General features: G+C 49.9%; 1 protein-coding gene across 3 annotated transcripts in view; it reads left to right on the top strand.

Annotated features, from left to right (window-relative positions):
* KIRREL3 (kirre like nephrin family adhesion molecule 3) overlaps positions 1-21858 on the top strand; it is a 339574-nt gene that overhangs the window by 25965 nt on the left and 291751 nt on the right. The window lies entirely within an intron of this gene.

The raw sequence follows: 21858 nt of genomic DNA on the forward strand, positions 1-21858 counted from the left end.
TACTTGGAGAACATTGTGTCCTCTCGGGTGGCTGAATGATAGTGTGTCTGAAGATGGGGCCTTTCCACCGGTTCCCAAACAGCGTAGTCATCTCCTGCTCTTATTTCCTTGAGGTTTTGACTGTACTCCTTGAGGGACATGGTGATCCACAGATATTTGCTGCCAGGCAGGTGATGCTTTTATAGAGGCTGGGCAAAGACAGCTCGTATGGTTTTCTCAGCTACCTGGACACGATTAACTTTGGTTTACCAGAACTTTATAGGGTCTGTCTGATTTTTCTGGGTTTTTGGGTGTGTTTCTCTTCCTCCTTGTCTTTCAGCCCAGTGGTATCTCCTTAGATGAGTCACTTCCCAGACAGCCCGTTATTTTTCTGCGAGTAACCTATATAGAACAAACTTTGTACTCTTAAGTACGAAGGGAAGCGTTCTTAGGGGAGACGTGCTCAATTTGTTTAACACTGTAATTCACTGTTAGATATCTCTCTCTTTTGTCACAGGCAGAGTCACTGGCTGCGTCAGCCTTTGATCTCAGCGGCTGATCTTCTGCGTGTAAGAAATTTCAGTAACACTTTAAATTATGTGTCTAAGATACCCATTACCACCATGTTGCGCTTAGATTTAGGAAGACTGTCGAGTGGTAGATAAATACTAGATGAGGCACTTTTTAAAATAGTTTGTTTTATTATACCAGTATTTTTCTCTGCTCTTAAGAACTCGGAAGCTGCGTCTCCTCTCCTGCCATTTTAAAAAACGCTCCGCAAGCAGGAGTTTATGGTACTCTGCCTAATTTGATAGAGGTTGATAAATGGCATGTCTTATGACTGGTGGCTTTTGGGCTAACTATGCTTTGTGGTTGGATTCAGGTCTGCTTCTCACTCTGCCATTAATTCCTCGGGTGACCTTGAGCACATCGCTTCGGATCTGTCTCGTCTTACTGCATTATCTGGGAATGAAGTCCCTCTATTTGGAGAGGAAAGACTAAATGAAATCTCTTTCGGCAGCTAGGCGATCACCTGGCTGTGTGCAGTGGGTTGCAAAACGTGGTTGCATTTCACCCTCTGGTAACGTGTTGGGATCTGTTGTGTTATGTTGGAGTTAAATGAGCGCGAAGGGCTGGGTTTGTCAGGCTCCTGTGCTAGGGAGATCCACCTGGTTGCTTTCACACAGCTTCAGGTCCCTGTGCTTCACGTAACAGGGTTGTCTGGCCAGGAGACAGCTTGGGGAACAACTAAAAGATGCACTTTCTGCCTCCTGTGTTCTCACTGCCTACCTAGGAAAATCTATGGGAGAAAATCTCGCAGGGCGCAGGACAGAGTGCTTAAGAAACACATACTGAAATTTTTAAATCTCCTGTGGAAGCATCCACCTGAGTGCTAACTGCATTTTAGAACCAAGCTTTAGACTGAGAGGCTTGAACTCTTCTTCTGTGCATGCAGAAGACCACCAAAATGATGCAGTGATGTAGCTGTTGGAGGCATTAAGTGAGTAGCCCTAGGGCTGGGAGAGGCTGTGGCCAGTTAGGCAAGGCAGAGGTCTAGCTCAGAGGACCTGGCTGTCATACAAGGACTTGATTTGGATGTGCTGTGGACTCCCCTCTCCCTGGCAGTTGCTAATGGTGCCCCAGACCAAGAGCTTTTGGGTCTAGCTCCAGCAGGTGACCACAGACAGCAAGCAATGGGAACAGCTGCTGCTCCTCAAGCCCTTCCTTCTGCATCTGCATTCCCAGCCATCCCACTGCAGCTGGACCCATTTAATAAACCGCAGCAGCAGGAGGGACTCATCTCTGCTCCTTGACAAATCCAGTGGCGTGACAAGAGAAAGCCAACATTTTTCCAGGGCTGACAGGCTGAAGCCATTTCTAGCAGCATCATTTCCAAGCTGGTGTGTTCCTTTGAAACCCTGTGAATGGGACAGGAAGGGTCAAGTTTGGAGCTTTTAGCTACTTGACCTGCTGTTTTTATTTTAAACAGACCATGATTGTCTTTTGCTGGTGGCCAACTGCATGGGAGAGCGTTACAAAGCGGCTCGCAGGAGCGTGTGCCTGCACCGCTGATACCTCGCAAATGGATTTGTAGTCGCAGTGGTGCCGGCTGCCGTTGTCTAACGGGTGACGAAGTCATTTCTGAATATATTGACTCCGCTACAGTGAAGTAAATTTATAAGAAGGCGGGTTGTTTTGTTAAATGTGAACTTGTGCTCTGAGCATATTGTAATTTTTTTTTTATCAGAGGAAGGTTGTGTGCTTCTGTAGGCAGAGAGGCAGATGTAGAAGGGGAAAAAAGCTTTTCCTCAGGTGGGTGTTGAGAGGAAAGGCACATTGATTGCTGGAAACAGCGAGGTCTGCTTGGCCACCTACCTGCCTGGGGCCTGTGGTTTCTCACCAGTCTTTGCCTTCTGCATTGAGCTTTCCCCTCTTGCAGCATGGGCTTGGCAAAGCTTTGCCTTTTCCCCTTTGAAGCGCTCGGTGAGCTGCAGGAGAAAAATAAAATGAAGTAGGTGCAAGAATCTCCTCCTATGGATTGTTATGGAGTCTGGAAATGCATCAAGGGGGGATGCAAAGCAAACCTTAAGACCCAGGGGCTGGTTGTGGGGCGTGATGAGCGGGTACCTGTGGCCAGAATACCTGTAAGCGTGGCTGCTTTTCAAAGTTCGTTATGGACTTATTGCTATTCCTTGCGGCTAGCGTAGGGGAATAGCTGCTGGAGCTCGTAATATATCTGAGATAGTGAACTTTTTTAAGTGCAGCTGCTGTACTGTGTCAAGACAGTGCTGCACGGTGTGGGTTAGCAGAGGTCCCTGGGAGGCATTGTAATGAAACACAGAACCTTTCACCCTTAGCCAGAGCTGCTGCAAATTGCAAACAGGGATTAAAACGGTCGCAAGAGCCCAGTTCCTCGTGGAGCAGAACACATGGGGAATTGTGCTCAAGCTGAATTTGAAAAAAAAAAAAGAACCCCACAGTAAGAAAACAAGTGTTACGGGGCAAAGGGGCAAGCCTAATGAAACTAACTGTGACCGCATTCCCCAAATTAAATCCAGAGCAGTTGGTTTGCAGAGAACTCCCTGCCCCTGGTTACTGTTTTTTATTCTTATTTAATAAAGCAGTCATGTAGTAGCTGAAAGAGTTGCAGAGACAGAGAATTGTTGGGAGGGGGGAGCACAGGAGCAGGAGATCAGAATGGGTTTGTCAGTGCAAAAATCGCACAGTGCTCGACAGAGAGACAAGGAGAAGCAGATCGCAGGGGGGAAAATGAGACTGAGAAACAGCGAAGGTGTCAAAGCAGGTTTGTCGCTGACGGGAGCCAACTGGAAGTGAAAGCGTCGTGGAGAACTGGAGGCAGATCGAGACTGTCAGGGAGATTTAATTTGTCTGAGGACTGGAAACGCTCACGGCCCCGTCGCGATTGGAGCGGACAGGAGGGAGGAGGGTGCTGGAGGTGGTGGAGGTACCCGATGAAGCACCCAGCTTGGGAAGAGCTTGTGCAGCCCCACCACAGGGAAAGAGGCTGCCCAGGGAAGTGGTCGAGTCCCCATCCCTGGAGGGGTTCAAAAAATGTGTAGATCTGGCACTTCGGGATGTGGTTTAACAGGCACGGTGGTGTTGGGGTGACTGTTGGACTTGATGATGTGAGAGGTCTTTTCCAACCTTAATGATTCAGTGATTCATTCTGTTGCCAGTCATGATGTCCAAGGGGGGTGTTGGCCTCTCCTGTGAAGGCTTGTGCCCTCTGGGAGAGCCTGAGTGTCTTTCAGTACATTTTTCCCAGTTAATGCTTGTTTGAAGCCTCAAAAAAAAAGAATCCTCCGTGGAACCGAGTAGGAATTGGGGGGAGGCATGTGAGGGATTGGTGGCCATCTCCATCTGGAGTTTGGGTGGTGGAGGAGGAGCTGTGTCCCACCATGGGGTTGTCCTCCTCCCTGCCTCCGCTTGCTGGCGAGTTCCATCTTAATATTCCTCCCAGATCCTTTTAACATGACAGCCAGGGGATGCTGCTGTGCTTTATTGCCACCACGTTAATGAAAAGGCCATTGCAACTGAGCTGCTCCTTGTGACTTGAAGATGGATTTCCTCTTAAGGCGAGTAAAATGAGCCATCCTCATCCCGCGCGTAGATAAGAAATGGTGAAAGATGGCTGAGGCTGGAGCATATTTTGCTGGGCGGCTGCCATTCTTCTGCCTGACGACCTGTTTAAAATCCCAAAGACGGTCCCTTCTTGTCAAGCGGTGGTATGGATGGTGTAGGTAGGGCTCAGGGCACTAAGGACCTCGTTAAAGGTGGGGAGGAAGAAACCCTCTCTGCTGTTGGGTATCCAGAAGAAGGTCTTGTTCTGATTAATGCTGCAGATGCTGAAACTTCTGCATCGTGTCCCCTGGTCCCCGTGCAGGCAGCGCTGCTGCATCCCCTCCCGATGGCACTGAATTAGGTGATTAAGCTCTGCAAGCCGAGGAGGGCCGCAAGCAGCGGGAGGGCAGACTTCTGCTTCCCTTCCCGGTGTGTTGCTGGGGATGTAAATATTGCAGAGGAGATGCTGATGCCAGAGTGTGTCTCAGCATGGTGCTGGGGAGCACTGGGCTGCTGCTGTTCACGTCTGCTGTCAAGCCACAGCTGTGATCGCAGATTAAATCTTTCATGCCTCTTTCCACCCAGATCTACATGCAGGGGCAGCTCTCTGACCACAATTTATGGCAGTTTTTCCCCTCTTGGCTTTCTCCAGTATGGTTTTCTTGTCTTCTGGCTCTTCCAACTTGTCTCTCTCTCTTTAGATTGGATATTAGGAAAAAAAACTTTACTGAAAGAGTGGTCAGGCACTGGAAGAGGCTGCCCAGGGCAGTGGTGGAGTCCCCATCCCTGGAAGGGTTCAAAAAACGTGTGGATGTGGCACTTTGGGACATGGTTTAGCAGGCACGGGGGTGTTGGGTTGACAGTTGGACTTGATGACCTTCGAGGTCTTTTCCAGCCTTGATGATTCTGTGATTCTCCGCAGTGTCGCAGACCGCTGGGGCACGTAATACTTGATGGGGGTCTTTAAGCAGTATTTTTGCCACAGAAGCAAAAAAGAAACGCAGCTAGTTGCTGTGTGCACACTCCTTCCCTTTGAATGTCGTGGAGAGGAGCTTCAAAAAGATGCAGGGCAGTGATGCTGAGGCGGCATTTAAGCAAACGAAGGGTGGGTCGAGGGGTGTTGCGCCTTTCCCAGGTTTCAGTGTAAGGAGGCAGGTCTGGGGCCGCAGTGCAGTTGAACGCAGGGCAGAGAATCTGGAAATGGTTGAAGCGGCGTTGGGTCTGGCGGAGCTGTGCCTGCCAAGAGTTTGGCCTCACCCTTACTGTTGAATTTGATGCATCTTTTTCATTTTTGTGCAGTTCTACAGCAGGAAAGCTGGGTTTAAAAAATAAGGAGGGGAAAAGTTTCCTATCTGCTTTAAATTAAAATAAATCCAGAGCAGGGAAGGCCTTTTGTAAGGTCTGCTGAGTTAATGGATTCATAATGACTTTTAAAGCTTCACTTGGGTAAGAAATACTGTTCATTTCGTAATTGCATATAAATATACTTTCTCATAATCCAGGACAGCATAGCAAAAGGAAATCTACTGGCTTAATTATAAATCTTTTTATTAGCTGGAACCCCGCTGGAATAAAAAAAAAGCCACATATTGTTTTTATCTACGAGGAAAAGCATGGGGAAAGAGGAGGGGGGGGGAATGTCTTGGGGAAATGAGTTATGAGGAATTGAACAGGAAAGAAAACAATCCTGAGTGCTGAGGACCGTAGGGTAGCAATGCAGCTACTGAGGGCTGGTGTGAGCGCTTCTCTCTATCGATCTGCGGGCATTCAGCATGCCTGCCCTGGGTTCCCCGGGCGTTTGGAGCTAGCGCGGAAGATCAATTCAATATCCAGTCGGTGGCTTCTCAAACATGTATTTTTTATCGCTTTGACCTACTGTGACCTGAGCTTGAAGTGGATTTGTCTCCTTAGCTCCTGTCCACCTTGCTGGCACAAGCAGATTTCTCTTTAAAGCTGGGTCCTGAGCAGAATGTTTGGATGGAGGAGCGTCCAGGACTCTGCGTGGTGGTTTGGGCAGCCGGGGAAGAGAACAGAAGCCTCTGGTGATGTCCGTTGTTTGGAGGCAAGGTGCCATGTGTGTGCTGTGTATGGGTCTGACCATGAGCAGAGGGCTGCTGGGGATGGCAGGGACCCGTTGCTCACTCTGGGAAGCGATAGAGATGAAGTCCAGTTGCTTGGGTGTTTGCCACAGGTGCAGAGCTCTGGAATGAGAAACCATCCCTGCATGCCTCTGCGGTTCCTGTGTGCTGGCTGTTGGAGGCTGAAGGATTGGGCTGCTGTGCCCCTGCAAACAGCCCATCCATCACACCTCTTCCAGGGGGGCATGGCACCCAAATGTTGCTTTTAAAAACCAAAAAGGCAACTAATTAAGTGCTTAAAGGTCGTGCAGCCCATTTGCATCTGATGGAGATGAAAGAGGCTACCTCTGCACACGGGAAACCTTGGCACTCTTCGCCTGCTGCTGTTTGCAGAGCCGGCATGGCACCCACCCGCTTGATAAAAAGTGGTGGGAGCAGTCCCTGGGCATCTCTAGAAATCCTTCTCGCCACACTCGTGCAGCCCCGGCATCCCGCTGCTCTCCTCCAGCCAGGCTTCCCCCAACCCAGGGGGGCTTGCAGTGTTGATGGTGTTCACACAGGCTGGTTGTAGACTGGGAAAGCTGCTCTTTACTGCCTGCTCGTGGGTAAGCAGCAAGTTTTTCCTCATGCACCTCCTAGACAGGCATTTCTGTGGTTTAAAGGACCGTGACCTCTTGTATCTGCTGTACAAAGCTTGGTTTTTCCCGTGCAAAATATGAAACTCTCGTTTAAACTGGCCAGCCAGTGACTCCTGACTTCTTCCTTCTCTGACTGCGTTGGGGAGGGCGTGGGATTTAGTTGACACAGCTTTCATCTGCGTAACCGAAAGGAAGCACAAGAGCCTCCTGCTAATTCTTGTTTCCTTTCTCCTCTCCTGAATGTGGATGCTGGAGTCCCCAGAGTTGTGTTTAATGCCAACTGGAAGGTGTGAAATGTGAGGGGCTACAAGTAACGCCAGCTGAAAGAAGGTGTAAACCTCTCCCCCATCTGGATATAACCTGTTTCTTCGTGAGGACTTAAAATATCAGGATGACTAGGCAAAGAATTGCCCTCCTTATTTTGCTTTGTATGTTGAGAAATCTGATGTTAGCTCATCCCTGCTTAGGGGAGCCTGGGAATGTCTCATCTAAATGAAATCATCAACAGTTTTGGCTAGGTCTTCCCTGGGTCCTGTGTGTATTGATGGAGGTGGGAGGGAAAGCTACAGCAAAACCAGAGAATTAAATAAAAGCAAAGCAGGCCAGGACAGTAATTTGCTTTTTGAGGTTTGTTTTTCATGTTTTGAAAAGGAAAGGGAGTGGGGTGGGAATAATCTCTGCTCCCACCCTTCCCTCCAGACTGTGGAATTAAATCTATAACTATTAGAGAAAGATTTCGACCCAGACATCTTTTTTTTTTTTTCTTCTTTTCCTCTCTCTCCGCTCTTTCTCCTTATTCAAAAGCCTCCAAAGTGTCAGCATGTTTCCGTGCAGGCGAGATGTGCATAGCATCTAAACAACATAATGTCAGTGTGGTAGAGAAAATTCCCACTGAGGGCCCTGCAGGTCAAAGCAAGCTAATGTATGATGCCCTCCCTTGCACTATTGAGTGTGAGTTGTGCTGATAAGGCTCCGTCTGCTCTCTATTAAATCTCATCTACTGTATAAGCAACGCGGGCAGGGAGTTATTTATTTATTTTTCATGCCTTCCTCCCCCTTTAGATTGTCATCCTCAAGCAGGGGGGGGACCTGTTCGGCCATAGGAAAGGGTTGTAGCCATCCTATTTGTTATTTTATTTTTACTCTGGTTTTTTTTCACTCTGACACTGGTAACTTCTGTCTGGTTGCTTTACGAGCTGCTGTGACTTTAGCTCTAGGGCCTGTGTTAGCATGGAGCTGAGCGGTTCCTCTCTTCCCCGCTGTCAAGGGTGCGAGGTGAGTGGCCGGAACCCCTTCGGCTGCCGTGGTAAGCGGCCGATATTTCACTGCTGTCTGAAGCTTTTTGACATGGAGGATTCTTCGGGAGGGGAAGCTCGGTTGTGGAGCTGGTGCCCCTTACCCGCTGCCTTTCCCCATTTTGCAAGGACCAACGTACCCAGTCGCTGTTTTTCACAGGCATTTTGGTGCTGTTTCCCCATTTTCTGAGCCTTTTCTCATCCCAGCCTTGGTGCTACCTGGTCTAGGGATGAATGCATCCTTTCCTCTGGTTTGCAACGGGGATTATTTTGGCTCCAGTCCGAGCCCTGTTGCAGAAGGCTGGCTCATGAACCACATTTGCACCAGCTCGCTCAGCGAGGGAGGGAGAGAGGTCAAGCTGCGAAAGCCGCTCGCGTGGGGCTTTTGTAGGAAACTGTTGGAGCGTCCTAGAAAAGAGGCCCTGGGGACTCATTATCTGCTGCCGGTGTTGCAGGGAGCGAGTTGGCTGCAGATCTGCTTTCAGACGTAAACAGGCTCATGAGTCCAGCGTCGCGGGTCTCGCTGTGCCTGCTGCCGCTCGCCAAGGCTGTGGGATGCTCTGGGAGCGGAAGGGTGGGTGGTCACGGGGAACTTGGAGTTTTTTGGGTGGGAAAGATTAAGAGCAGGAGAAGAGGGACCTGCTTTTGGGCCCCTCACTACAAGAAAGGACATTGAGGGGCTGGAGCGTGTTCAGACGTTGGAACAGGCTGCCCAGGGAGGTGGTGGAGTCACCTTTCCGGGAGATGTTCAAAAACCATGTAGACGTGGCACTTTGCGGTATGGTCTAGTAGGTGCGGTGCTGTTGGGTGGGTGGTTGGACTTGATGATCATAGAGGTCTTTTCCAACCTGTGATTCTGTGATTCAGAGAGAAATGAGGCTGGTGAAGGGTCTAGAGAACAAGCCTTATGAGGAATGGCTGAGGGAAGTGGGCCAGGTTAGTCTGGAGAAGAGGAGGCTGAGGGGAGACCTTCTCGCTCTCTACAACTAGGTGAAAGGAGGTTGTAGTTAGGTGGGTGTTGGTCTCTTCTCCCAAGTAACAAGTCATAAGATGAGAAGAAACAGCCTCAAGTTGCATCAGGGGAGGTTTACATTGGGTATTCAGAAATATTTCTTTCCTGAAAGAGTGGTCAGGCGTTGGACCAGGCTGCCCAGGGCAAAGGTGGAGTCCCCATCCTTGGAGGGGTTCAAAAACCGTGTAGATGGGGCACTTGAGGACATGGTTTAGCAGGCATCGTGGTATTGGGTTGACAGTTGGACTTGATGATCTCTTGCTGATCTTTCATCATGCTGATGAAAAGAGGTCTTTTCCAACCATAATGATTCTGTGATCCTCTGTATTTCCCTTTTGAGGACTTGCTGCTCCCCAGGCAAAGAGGAGGATGACTGTGCAGGTGAGACATTTCCACTGTGAGGACAAGGACTTGCCTTAGCGCGGTGATGGAGGGAGCTTGTGTCGCACAGAGAGCAAAAGAAACAGGGGAAAGCAGCCAGATAGGCACCTTTAATCTTTCCCATTAACTGAGTCTTTTTGCCTGTGGATTTGGGGAAAGCAGCTGGCTCCTGTAGAGCCAGGCTGGCGAATGAGGGGGGGGAAAAGAAAGGGATGACAGGAGATCTGTGATGCTGAGAGTGGATAATGCTTGTAGGGGAGAGCGTCGGGGTGGGGAGGATCAGCGCAGGGGAAATCGCCGACATCTGCTCTGACGCTCAGCCTTCGCGCTGATCCCCCCTCGAATCTGACAATCCGTTCCCCTTAATCCTTAAATCCACCCTAACACCTCATCTCTCCTCAATCTGCCCGAGCTCTGCTGGGTAGCGGGGCTGCGTCTCTGCAGCAGGGCGAGGGGTGCAGCCCAAATCGGACCCTGCCCTGCTTGTCCGACGCTGGTGTGGGGATGCTGGAGCTGAGCAGGAGAGTGATGCTGATTTCTTGGTAGAAGAGTGCCATTACCCGGAGGAAAGAGGCATATCGGGGCTTGCTGCAAGGTTGTTTCTACCCAAGGAAAGCACATCTGTAATTTCTTGAAAGGCTACAAGCGTTTTCGTGTTCAAATGCACGTGTGCCAGTCTATGGGACTTGCTTAGCTTCCTTGAGACAGTGCTTGGAAGCCACGGAGGAAATTGTAGGCTGATGCAGCAGTGCTCGGCGATGGGCTGATTAATACTTCCAGTCCCGCTTCTTAAGGAGATGGGATGTCTTCTGGAATGAGATGAAACATCAGCTGTCTCTCCATTGGGGCCTGTTGCCATGCTGAGTGTGCTGAGATGCCACCCATCCTCCCTTTAGCACCTTGTCAGTGATTGAGACTGTAATAGCTTAACTGGCTATTACAAAACATCTTACCAGCTATTTTTTGTGCTATATCCAGGTTTCCTGGATGTGATTTCCCGCCCCCCCCCCCCCCCCCCAAGATCTTTTGTCTTCTCCCTGTGTCCTCCCCAATATCTCCAGAGAAGGAGACTCCACAACCTCCCTGGGCAGCCTGGGCCAGGGCTCCATCACCCTCAGAGGGAAGAAGTTCTTCCTCGTGTTCAGCTGGAGCTTCCTCTGCTTCAGTTTGTGCCCGTTGCCCCTTGTCCTGTTGCTGGGCACCACTGGAAAGAGTCTGGCCCCGTCCTCCTGACACCCACCCTGCAGATATTTAGAGGCATTTCTAAGGTCCCCTCTCGGCCTTCTCTTCTCCAGGCTGAACAAGCCCAGCTCCCTCAGCCTCTCCTTGTAGGAGAGATGCTCCAGTCCCCTCCTCATCCTCATAGCCCTCCGCTGGACTCTCTCCAGCAGCTCCTCATCTTTCTTGAACTGGGGAGCCCAGCACTGGACACAGCACTGCAGATGGGGCCTCACCAGGGCAGAGCAGAGGGGGAGGAGAACCTCCCTCGCCCTGCTGCCCACACTCCTCTTGATGCACCCCAGGATCCCATTGGCCTTCTTGGCACCCAGGGCACGCTGCTGGCTCCTGGTCACCCTGTCGTCCCCCAGCACTCCCAGTCCCTCTCCGCAGAGCTGCTCTCCAGCAGGTCCGCCCCAGCCTGTCCTGGTGCCTGGGGCTGTTTCTCCCCAGGGGCAGCACACTGCATGACTGCTGGAGACACATCCCTGTGCCCAAGAAAGATGGCTCTGCTGTCCATCGGAGCAAAACTCATGTTCATTCCCCTTGCTGGTGGACATGTTTACGGCCTTGTAAGCTGGCAGCAGTCCTGCTGTTGGGGAAGTGCGTAGATGTAGCCTGTCTTGTCCCCTATAAAGGTATAATCTGGCACCAGTAGAAACTTTTTGCGTGCTCTGGGAGTTCTATTGATCCTGTCCAGTGCCACCAGCAAAGCGCTCCTGAATTGCGCTGCCTTGCCAGATGGAGCGGAGCGGGGTTTGCTTTTCTCGGGGCCATGTCCTAGCCGTTTGCTGGCATCCTCTTGCATGTGCAGTGTGATTTATTGCTGCGGCGAGAGCTGGGAAAAACACGCCCCGGAGCCGATGGTCATTAGCTCAGGACATGGTGCGCTGCAGGTGTCCCATAGAGCCTTGGCTAGCAGGCTGACATCTAGGGATGTGTCACTAATTACTCTAATTACTGTTGCCCAGGACTGCCAAGGTCATCTCTCAGTTGTAGTTCCAGGCACAGCTCTGCCAGTTTAGGGGGAGAGTTTTAAATGATGCTCAAAGACTGCAGGCAGTCAGATGGGATGGGGAGGGAGACCAAAAAAAACCAACCATATGCTGCGAGTTGCAGAAGTGTGCAAAATTTGGCATCTGCATGTTGATGCTTGTTGGGTCTCCAACATCTTCCTTGGGAAGGAATTGAGGAGCTGAGAGACTTTCGAGCTGAGATGGACCGTGCTTGTGCTTGCTGTTGGGGTGGCTGTGCCATGCCCGTGGATAGCCAGGGATAAACTCAGAAATAATAAAAGCCCTGGCTGGCTTCCCAGCCTCGGAGCCCGAGGAAAAGATGTCCCCGAGGCGGGTGGCAGAGGAGCTCAGCCACAAAGATCACGTTCGGTGCTGAAGATGGATGCTTACCTTTGTCACCTTGAACCTCGCCTGCTCACAATACTGGTCCGAGACTGGTGACAGGAATAGATGACTCTTGCAGTTTTTGAAGGGGTGTGTGTAGGGAAATATCAACACCAGAATCTTTCCTGAATTTGGCTGTCTGGTTGAAATAAATCATGTTTACAGACGCTACCTCGTCTGTGCTTCTCTGCTCGGCGTTGGCTGCGTAGCAGCGAGGCCGCAGGCTCTTGCCAAGTCCGGGGGAAATCTGAGTCAGCCTTGGTTAAGAGGAGTTGTGTGAAGTGGGATTATCTCCTCCCTGCCAGTATTTGAAAAGGGGAAAAGACAAGAGGTACCTTTTCCTCTCTCTCTTGCCAACAGAAAATTAAGACTCCTTCTCGCTCTGTAGTTAAATTAGCTTAAGCCTTTCTTTTTGTTTAGGTAACCTTCTCTTATATTAACCATATACCCAGCAAGCAGGATTCATTACTTATTAATTTGCATAGTGGTAAATTTCAAAGCTGTCATAATGCTGGAGTCATGTTCGCTTTAGTTATTCTGCATAATTAATTACAAAGTAATAATTTGTACATCATGATATTTTCATTCCAACATGAAAGCGAAAAGGCTTGGAGCCGCAACTGCCTCGGGCACGGAAGAGGGAAGAAGGGGGCTTACAGACACGCCTGTGCCGAGGGGAATCTCAGTTCGGCCTCGCTGGCTGCAGCGTTTTGGGGAGAATCACAGAATGCTTTGGGTTGGGAGGGACCTTCAGAGGTCACTTAGCCCAGCCCCCCTGCAGTGAGCAGGGACAATTTCAACTAAACCAGGTTTCTGAGCCCTGTCCAACCTGACCTTGAATGTTTCCAGGGATAGGGCCTCTGCTTACCTCTCTGGGCAACCTGTGCCAGGGTTTCACCGCCCTCATGGTAAGGAATTTCTTCCTTATATCCAGACTAAATCTTCCCTTACTTAGTTTAAAGCCAATATTTCGTGTCCTATCGCAGCAAACCCACCCTTCTCCTTGGGGTGACCTCTTTCTTTGTTCCCTTTTCTCTGCTTGGAGGCAGAAAAGGTCGGCATCGCCGAGGTCAGGAGTGAAGGTTCATGTGTCATGGTATGGTAGGGGTTGGAAGGGACCTCTGGAGATTTAGTCCAACCACCCTGCCCAAGCAGGGTCACCCAGAGCAGGCTGCACAGGACCTTGTCCAGGTGGGTCTTGAATATCCCCAGAGAAGGAGACTCCACAGCCTCCCTGGGCAGCCTGGGCCAGGGCTCCGTCACCCTCAGAGGGAAGAAGTTCTTCCTCGTGTTCAGCTGGAACTTTCTGTGCTTCAGTTTGTGCCCGTTGCCCCTTGTCCTGTCACTGGGCACCACTGAAAAGAGCTTGGCCCCATCCTCCTGACACCCACCCTGCAGATATTTATAGGCATTTCTAAGATCCTCTATCCGCCTTCTCTTCTCCAAGCCCAGCTCCCTCAGCCTTTCCTCGTAGAAGAGATGCTCCAGTCCCCTCCTCATCCTCGTCGCCCTCCGCTGGACTCTCTCCAGTAGCTCCTCATCTTTCTTGAACTGGGGAGCCCATAACTGGACACAGTGCTCCAGATGGGGCCTCACCAGGGCAGAGTAGAGGGGGAGGAGAACCTCCCTCGCCCTGCTGCCCACACTCCTCTTGATGCACCCCAGGATCTCAAAGCTCCTCTTGCACCTTGCTGTTTAACCTGGTGCTGATAGCAACTTGCTGTGCTTTGCAGAGAGCTTTTTGGTCCTCTCTTCAGAGTGATGCTGGGCTGAATGGCTGAACCTGCTCAGCTGGTGGCCCAGGACCTGCAGCAATGCTGCTGTGATCCGGGACCCTCCAGAGACAGGGCTGTGTGCTGGAGAAGGCGAGCAGGGCGAGGGATGGAGGAGGGGGGGATGAGCATATTGCAGAGCGCTGTCATTTTATCCAGGATACTGAAAAATAAATGTTGATTTGGGTGGGAAGAAATGCCAGCATCGGAGGAGCTCCGCGGGGAACAAAACCCATGGTTTTATTGATTTGTTCTTTTGATGCTCTCTTTGTTTATAAACAAAAGGAGAAATGGGTTGTGTCTGAAACAGGCTCAGATCTGAGCCCGAAGATGCTGAATGCCTTGATACAAACGCATCTCCAGGGATGGAGCAAGAGCTGTTTCCCCTTTGTACGAAGCCTGCCGTGCAACACTTCTGTTAACCCCTGCTGAGGGTGCTCTTCGTCTTCCTTTCCCCCCACGTTGCTTTGTGGGGGGGGGGGGGGGGGGTTGATCGTGTTTCCAAACTCTTCAGCCATGAGAATTGCAAACTTTTAAATGACAGCTGAGAGGACTGGGCTCACCTGACTTGTGGAGCTCAGAGTTTGGGTAAAACTCGAAGAGATCCCAGCAAAACTCACGGTAAGCTCAGTGGCATTGATTTCACTCTGGACGTAATGAGCCTTAGCAGCGCTGTCAGCTGGACGTCTTTGATCTCCATTTTACTACTGGTTTCCTTCTCGTTCCAAAAAGCTCTGACTTTTGGTTCCCTGTCAGTTGATTCCTCTGAGTTTTTTTGGTATTTCCAAGATGAGCGTGCCGGTTTGTGAATTGTGTGTCTATCTCTCCCGCCTCTCGAGGAGACTTCTGTTGTTCCCCTTTGAAGACCTAGACGTCTTCACGTCTCCCCACGCTGATGCTGCTGAGCAGTGAGGTCCAAGAGACCTCAACAGCTTGGCCGTGTGAGGTTCTGAAACCCCTTCAGGCAACGTTGAAGGGAGAACGTGCAAAGGAAAACTTGTGCAATGTGCATAAAGAAAGTTCCTTAACCCTGGGTGACCACCACTGGCAAAATTAGGATGTGCAGCTATGGAAAGCACCATCCTGTGCTTGCATTTAGTCACCTGGCAAGCAGGGATGACTGGATCTCTTTGGATTTGCCCCTGCACGTGGGAAGCAGCTTTCAATCCCATGTCTCTGTCCCACCAGCCAGATCTTCAGTGGACAATATGGTTGCTCGTGGCTTATCGCGTGCGTCTGCCTTGTTGCCTGGTGGGAACCCTCTTCCCTGAAGGCAGGAGGAGATCCTCCAAAGGGAAGAGGTAAGAGCACGAATCTCCCCCGGCTGTATCAATTCTTTGTTGTCGGAATTGGCTCCGGCAGGAGTGTCACTTACCAATCCTATCCCGCAAAAGAAATATTCCTTCTGACAAGTCTAATTCATTAATTGCCGTTGATGGTGTCGCGTGCAATTGCAACAGCAAGCGGCGAAGGGGACGTGAACGGCGAGCGGTGCGAGGGTTGCTCAGCCGCCGCGCGCTGCGTGCCCTTCAAGGTAGCCGGTTTTGACATCCCGTTAGCAGCGCGTTGCGTTCCTACCCATCCAGCGAAGGCTTTTCAACCCTCTGGAAACAGGGCTGCTGGTTTTTTATGAAGTCTGCCTGTGTTTATTTCGTGAGAAAACAAAACCAAGATATGGAAAGCAAACAGCTTTCAAAAATTTGAGTGGTGTAACAGTAAACTTGTAATTTGGGCATGGTTGTTATGTTTACCATTGCAAAGATCAATCTTATAGCTTTTGTGAGCTGGTAATTTTGCCTGGTCTGGAGAACTTCTTTAATCACTGGAAGCTAATCTCGTTTCTAAACCAGAAAATGGTCCCAAACATTGAAATTATATGTTAATGTACAGAGATTGACAAAAGGAAGCTGGTTGTATCGACTTGGAATTAATGAAGCAATTCAGCGATGAACAAAAATGCTGGCAGGAGGTGTTTAGGAGAATTGTTGCAGTTGTTAAATTCTGGCACCGAGAGGTCTCATTGCTCCGAGGAGACGGTCAGATCGCAGCAAAATGAAAACTCCCTGGGAACTTTGGAGTTATTTAGCCAGCCTGAGTCATTACAGGAAGAGTGCGGGAGGAAATGGGAGAACGCTGGTGGAGGGGTTTGGATTTATCCAGGTGTTCCTCACTACAGTGAGGAGGGAAGAGCCCTGTCTGCATTTATATGAAATAGAAGTAACGTGTTCCTCAGGTTGGGCTGTACCCTGCTGCAGGCTGTGATGGTTAGCTACATCTTACTCTGCGATACAGAATCACAGAATAGTAGGAGTTGGAAGGGACCTCTGTGGGTCACCCAGTCCAACCCTCCTGCCGAAGCAGGGTCACCCAGAGCAGGCTGCACAGGACCTTGTCCAGGCAGGTCTTGAATATCTCCAGAGAAGGAGACTCCACAACCTCCCTGGGCAGCCTGTTCCAGTGCTCCGTCACCCTCAGAGGGGAGAAGTTCTTCCTCCTGTTCAGACGGAACTTCCTGTGCCTCAGTTTGTGCCCGTTGCCCCTTGTCCTGTCACTTGGGCGGAATGGTCCTGGCAGTTACCCATCATTTGCACACCCTGAGAGAAGGCACTTGGAAAGGTCCATGTTTATCAGCTGGTGGTGGGTCAGGTGTGTAACCATGCCCAGACAGCAGCAAGACCCCATGCAGCTTTGCAGGGCAGCTGAGAACTTTGCTTTTGCTGTGGGTTTTCCCTTTTTTGTGGGACACTTGTCAACCCACGTTGGTTTTGGGCTTCTTGCATGGAGTATGTAGGTGGTTTGCAAGCCTTGGCTTGGTGCAAAGGGGTGCATGCTTTGTTTTGGCTGCCCGACAGCACGAAAGTGTTGCTCCTTCGCCGGGATCAAATTTGTAAACCGTTCTTGTGATGCTTGGTGGTCAGCGGTGCGAGGGCTTGGAGTTGCCTGAACCAGGCTTTGATTCTTTGACGGGCGATCAAGATGAGCCAGGAGAGACGCAAAGCGTAAAGCTTCATGTCAGTAGAAAAGGAAAACTTGTTAAGAAATAGAGTTTCTGTTCTTTTTGAATAAAATTCTCAAGTAAGACTGAACAGAAAGATGCCAAGATGTGTTGCTGCTGTTAACATCGCAAGTCTTTGAACTCACACATGCAATACTTGAGAGACCAATTTGAAGAAACTGAATTCAAGGCACAGCAAAAATGCTTTAGAAGCTGCTTACTGACAGTGATAAACATGTGCAGCGGCGAAGTAGTTGCCCAACGGATTTTGAAGTAGCTGCTAGTGAGACCGTTCCTTCAAGGGAGCCAAAGTTGAAGCATGTTTACCAATTATTGACTTGTTGACTGATGGCTTAGTAAGACGAATGAGACGTGAAAACATCAACACCGCTTTTCTTGCAGGTGTGGGAGATTCTGCGCGCTGCCGCAAACGCAGAGCGGGACCATCAATGGGAGACGTGGTCCCCTCTTTTTTTTTCTCAGCACCGTGGCTGGAAAACAACATCTTGTTTAGGACGGTGCATGTTCACAAATGTCTCTGGGAGCGGAGGAATTGATGTCTGTGTCTGGGCTTTTTGCTCCTCAGTCTTCAATTTCACAGAATTTAGTGGTTGGAACGGAGCTATGGAGATCATCTAGTCCAACCCCCCTGCCGAAGCAGGGTCACCCAGACCAGGCTGCACAGGACCGTGTCCAGGTGGGTCTGGAATATCTCCAGAGAAGGAGACTCCACCGCCTCCCTGGGCAGCCTGGGCCAGGGCTCCGTCACCCTCAGAGGGAAGAAGTTCTTCCTTCTGTTCAGCTGGAGCTTCCTCTGCTTCAGTTTGTGCCCGTTGCCCCTTGTCCTGTCGCTGGGCACCACTGGAAAGAGCCTGGCCCCGTCCTCCTGACCCCCACCCTGCAGATATTTAGAGGCATTTCTAAGGTCCCCTCTCAGCCTTCTCTTCTCCAGGTTGAACAAGCCCAGCTCCCTCAGCCTCTCCTCGTAGGAGAGATGCTCCAGTCCCCTCCTCATCCTCGCAGCCCTCCGCTGGACTCCAGCAGCTCCTCAGGGAATTTCGCATTCCCTGGCGTTAAGATGTGCTTCGAGGCTTTTCTGGTCTGGTTGCGAACTGCGTGTGCTGCTTCTATGCATGCTTGGACTTGCAGCATGTGGTTTTACGTATGCAAAATGCTGTCAGAAGGTTTCCTTTTCTCCTCTTTCTTTCCAGCAGGAAGGCTGGGGCGGTTTCTGTATCCCACTGGTAGTTAGTTTTTTCCCAGATCGCTAAGTGTTAGCGACAGACCCTTTTTGGAGGTAGAATGCAGAGCTCTGGAATTCTAGTCTGTTCTGTTTGGGCAGCTGATAGAGGGTCCTAGAGAGGGGAGGGATCTGTTTTGGTTGGGTATTAAATATAGGTGGTTTATTTTCTCCAAAGCCAAGTGAACTTTCTTGTTGATCTCTCTTGAGTATCCTGCAAACAAATTGTTTATTTGTTTCTAATCTCAAAGGAACTAAAATTGTGGACTTCTGTTTTTCCGTATGATAAAAGGTGAATGCCAATGGTTGAAAATACTTCTGTTTCAGGACCTGAAGGTGTTCTCCAAGTGGTGTTCAGGTTTGCAAAATTACTTTAAGCCCCCTCTCTGGCTGTGTTTTTTTTTATTTGCCAACTCCCCTCCAAGACTTGAGCTCTCTGAAAATGTCGGTTTGGGGCAGCAGTGCTTTGAAGTTCAGGCTGGACCAAGTTTGAAATCTCCATGTGAAAGTCAGGGGTCCTGATGTCCTCCTGTACCACCGCGCTATACCTGTGGATCTCGCCAATGTCTTTGTGTTCCCTTGATACGAGGTAGCTTTATTGTCTTTAATGATGGAAAAATAATTTGTCAGAGGTCATAGAGTGAACCTGTGACTCGGGGAGGACTTCAGAGCAGCTATGTTCACGCCTTGGGTTTCAACTACAAGACCATCCTTTTGCCCTAAGAATTAAGCTAAGTTGGAATAGGAGATGTAATGCAGGCTAAAGATCTACTGTAAGGTGTGGGTTTTCTTGGTGTGAGGTTTGAGATGGCACCAGAGCTTGCTCCCAAGTGCTGGAGTGCTTTTTGGGTGCCACAGGCTCGGCGGCCAGGAGCAGCGTCTCTGCTCCTTGAAAAAATGGATGCTCTATGCCTTGTTCTCTCCAGTATCTGAAAACTCAGCAGGCAGGAGATCTGAATGTCACCGAGATAAAATGCTCCATTAAATGCAGATCCACGCCACTGTAGATGTTCTACAAGGTGGAGATACCCTGTCTGCGAGACAGATGGCTTGCATGGCTTTATTGCAATAATGAGTATTTCGGGTCTTAACAGGCTATCCATCCCGAGGGTATGATGATGCCCTGTGAAAGGCAAGCTGGTGGGGAGGTAAAGCTATGTCAGCACACCGGAGCCTGTCAAGGCGGGGGAAATATGCTCTTAAAGCCAATCCTAGTCTTGGGTGTCTAAAAACAGCCTCACAGCTTGCCGGTATCGGGTGCAGCAGTCCAAAAATCACTTACCCCGTGTACCAGTGCAATATGGTGCCTCCGGGATAGATCTACTAGATTTCTGCAGACTCAAAACCTGTTGCCAAATCAGTGGCGAAGGGCCTGGGTCTTGATGGCTGCCTGGGGTTTAATCCTCTCCCTGTTAGTCCCTCAGGTGGGTTTTGGTGTCTCAATTCAGGCCCTCGCTGCTGGCACTGGCTTCTTGCCCTAGATCTCCACGACGCTGAAGATGAGCCTGTTGCATCTGTGCCGTCTATCTTTTTATCTTGTCTTTTTTTCCTTTCTGTTTTTCATACTAAAAAATAAGTGCCATGAGGGAAAAGGAAGAGGAGCCCTGTAGAACTCCAGGGGCTGAGAGTCAGGATTAGAAATAGATGTAGGTAAGCAACGAGAAGTAATAAAGCCCAAGGTAAGGGCCAGGACTGCTAGAAACAGGAGATTTTTATTTGCAGAGCATGTTTGAAAACTGATGAAACAGGGAGGGAGGCAACACGTTGTTTATTTTTTCTTCTCTTTGTGTGTTTAATAACAGCGAGGCACTGAGATAGTTCAGCCAAACCCTGCAGTCGATGATCTCGGGGCACGTCTGCGTGGTTTTGGAGCTGCGCGTCCTCTGCATCTCGGGCTGTACGTGGAGGGAGCGCTGCGTGGCTTTTGGAGTGCGGACCGTTTCCATAGCAGTCGCTATTTTTGGGTCAGATTGTGTGCTGGCCTCCAAAAATCTCCTTTGCTGTCCAGTCTGCTTGCTCAGAAATCAGCCCTGAGGGACGCTTTGTTCCCCCCCCAAGCACAAGATAGCCAGGCTGAGCCTTCTTGGTGTGATATTTTCCTGTGATATTCAGTACTGCTTTCTCTGAGCCTTTTCTTGCCTTTATTTTCAAGTATGCAGGTGCAATATTGGGCAAGTGCCTTAGCCAGGCTAAAGGTAAGAGGTAGTGAATAGGAGGTAAAGCTTTGGGAGTCCTGGGGATAAAATAGAGCAGCTTATCAAAGATACCTCCCTGCCTAGCTAAATAGTCCAGGGTTTTGCTGCCTCTTTGGTAAAGCAAAGTCCAACTTGTCACTGTTTTCATTCCGAGGATTCTTCTTCGGGTGGGAAAAAAACCAAAACCCCAATTTGCTTTCTCTAGTTTTTCAGTCAAAGCCTGGAAATTGGTAGAAAATTGATCATCCCCATCAAAAACCTGCCCCTGCAGCTTTCTGTCACCGTGAAGCAGCAGTTGCCCTTCCGTGCTCCCGCGAGATCCTGTGCGCTCCAGGCAGGCACGTTAAACAGCCAGGCCTCATCCGTGCCTGCACAGCAGAGGATGAGAAATGGCCCCCTGTGCCCAGCTGTAATAACTTTGGGTGTTGCTCAGAGTGGTCTTCTGCCATCAGGAGGGGGAATGGGGTTTGGGCTGGGTGGGGTGAGGACCTGTAATTATGTCAGATAAGAATCCAACCTTCTCTACTCACTGCTTAATTAGGCTGTCCAGAAACTGGGATTAAAGACTTTGGGTTATTGGCTGAAGAAAAATAAAGAGGGTTTAACATGACTTCATCAAGCAGCCTTCAACAGCATCTGTTATACTGGTGCAAATCCTCTTGTATGTGTTGAACCCCTGGCCCTGAAGCCCGGCAGTGAGTTAGTGCTGGGAGATTTCTCCTGGACATTTATTCTGAGTGCTCCGGTTGATGGCTGTGAACCTGACTACTGGGGATGCTTTTTCTGTGTCTGGCTTAATGGGTTTGATAAGCTGTTCCATGTGGGTCATGCTAAGCAGGAAATTCAGTGGTATTTCTGGAGAAAGCCTTCTGCGGGCAAAGGCGAAGACCCGGTGACTCGTCTGCCAAGAGCTGAGGCTTGGAAAAGCCTCTCCTGACTTGGGGTTTAGGCGAGGTTTATACTGTCTTGACTGAAGCCAAGCTTTCTGCTGCAGGTGAACAACCCTCAGCTGCAAAAATGCCTGACAGTCACGTAGTGGGGTGGCATTGTGGGGTGGGTGTGTGATGGATTTATTCTGCTGGTTCTGAAAGGTGTCTGTTTGCGAAAAGGCTTTTGTTGTGAACTCCGAGGGGTTGGGTTTTTTATATATTGGATTTTTAGAACAGGGTATTTGTAAGTGGTTAAGTTGGAGTGGAATGAACTGGTGGTTTTCTTTCTCGTGGTGATTTGCAGGCCACAGTCAGGGCAAAAGGAGAAAAGCCTCTTCTTGTAGCACAGCAATACTAAGTAGGAAGCAAGTGTCTAGAGATGTTCAGCATGTTATTCTGCTCCTTAAAATACATATGCCTTGAAGTCTGCCAGGCGTTTTGTTCTACAAAGCATATGGTTTAACAGATAAAATGATTTCTGACCTGGAGACCTGAACTGACAACTTTGGAGACAAACAAAAACCAGGATGGCTCCATCTGTCAGGCCCGTTTCATCTCCACGCTGCTTACTGACATTTATGTGTTTGCATCAGGAAGCTGCTTCAGTGCCGCTTTCTCTCCCTTCCCTGAAGGCAGTCAGCAT

The sequence above is a fragment of the Opisthocomus hoazin genome, chromosome 24 (assembly GCF_030867145.1).
Source record: "Opisthocomus hoazin isolate bOpiHoa1 chromosome 24, bOpiHoa1.hap1, whole genome shotgun sequence".
NCBI lineage: Eukaryota > Metazoa > Chordata > Aves > Opisthocomiformes > Opisthocomidae > Opisthocomus > Opisthocomus hoazin.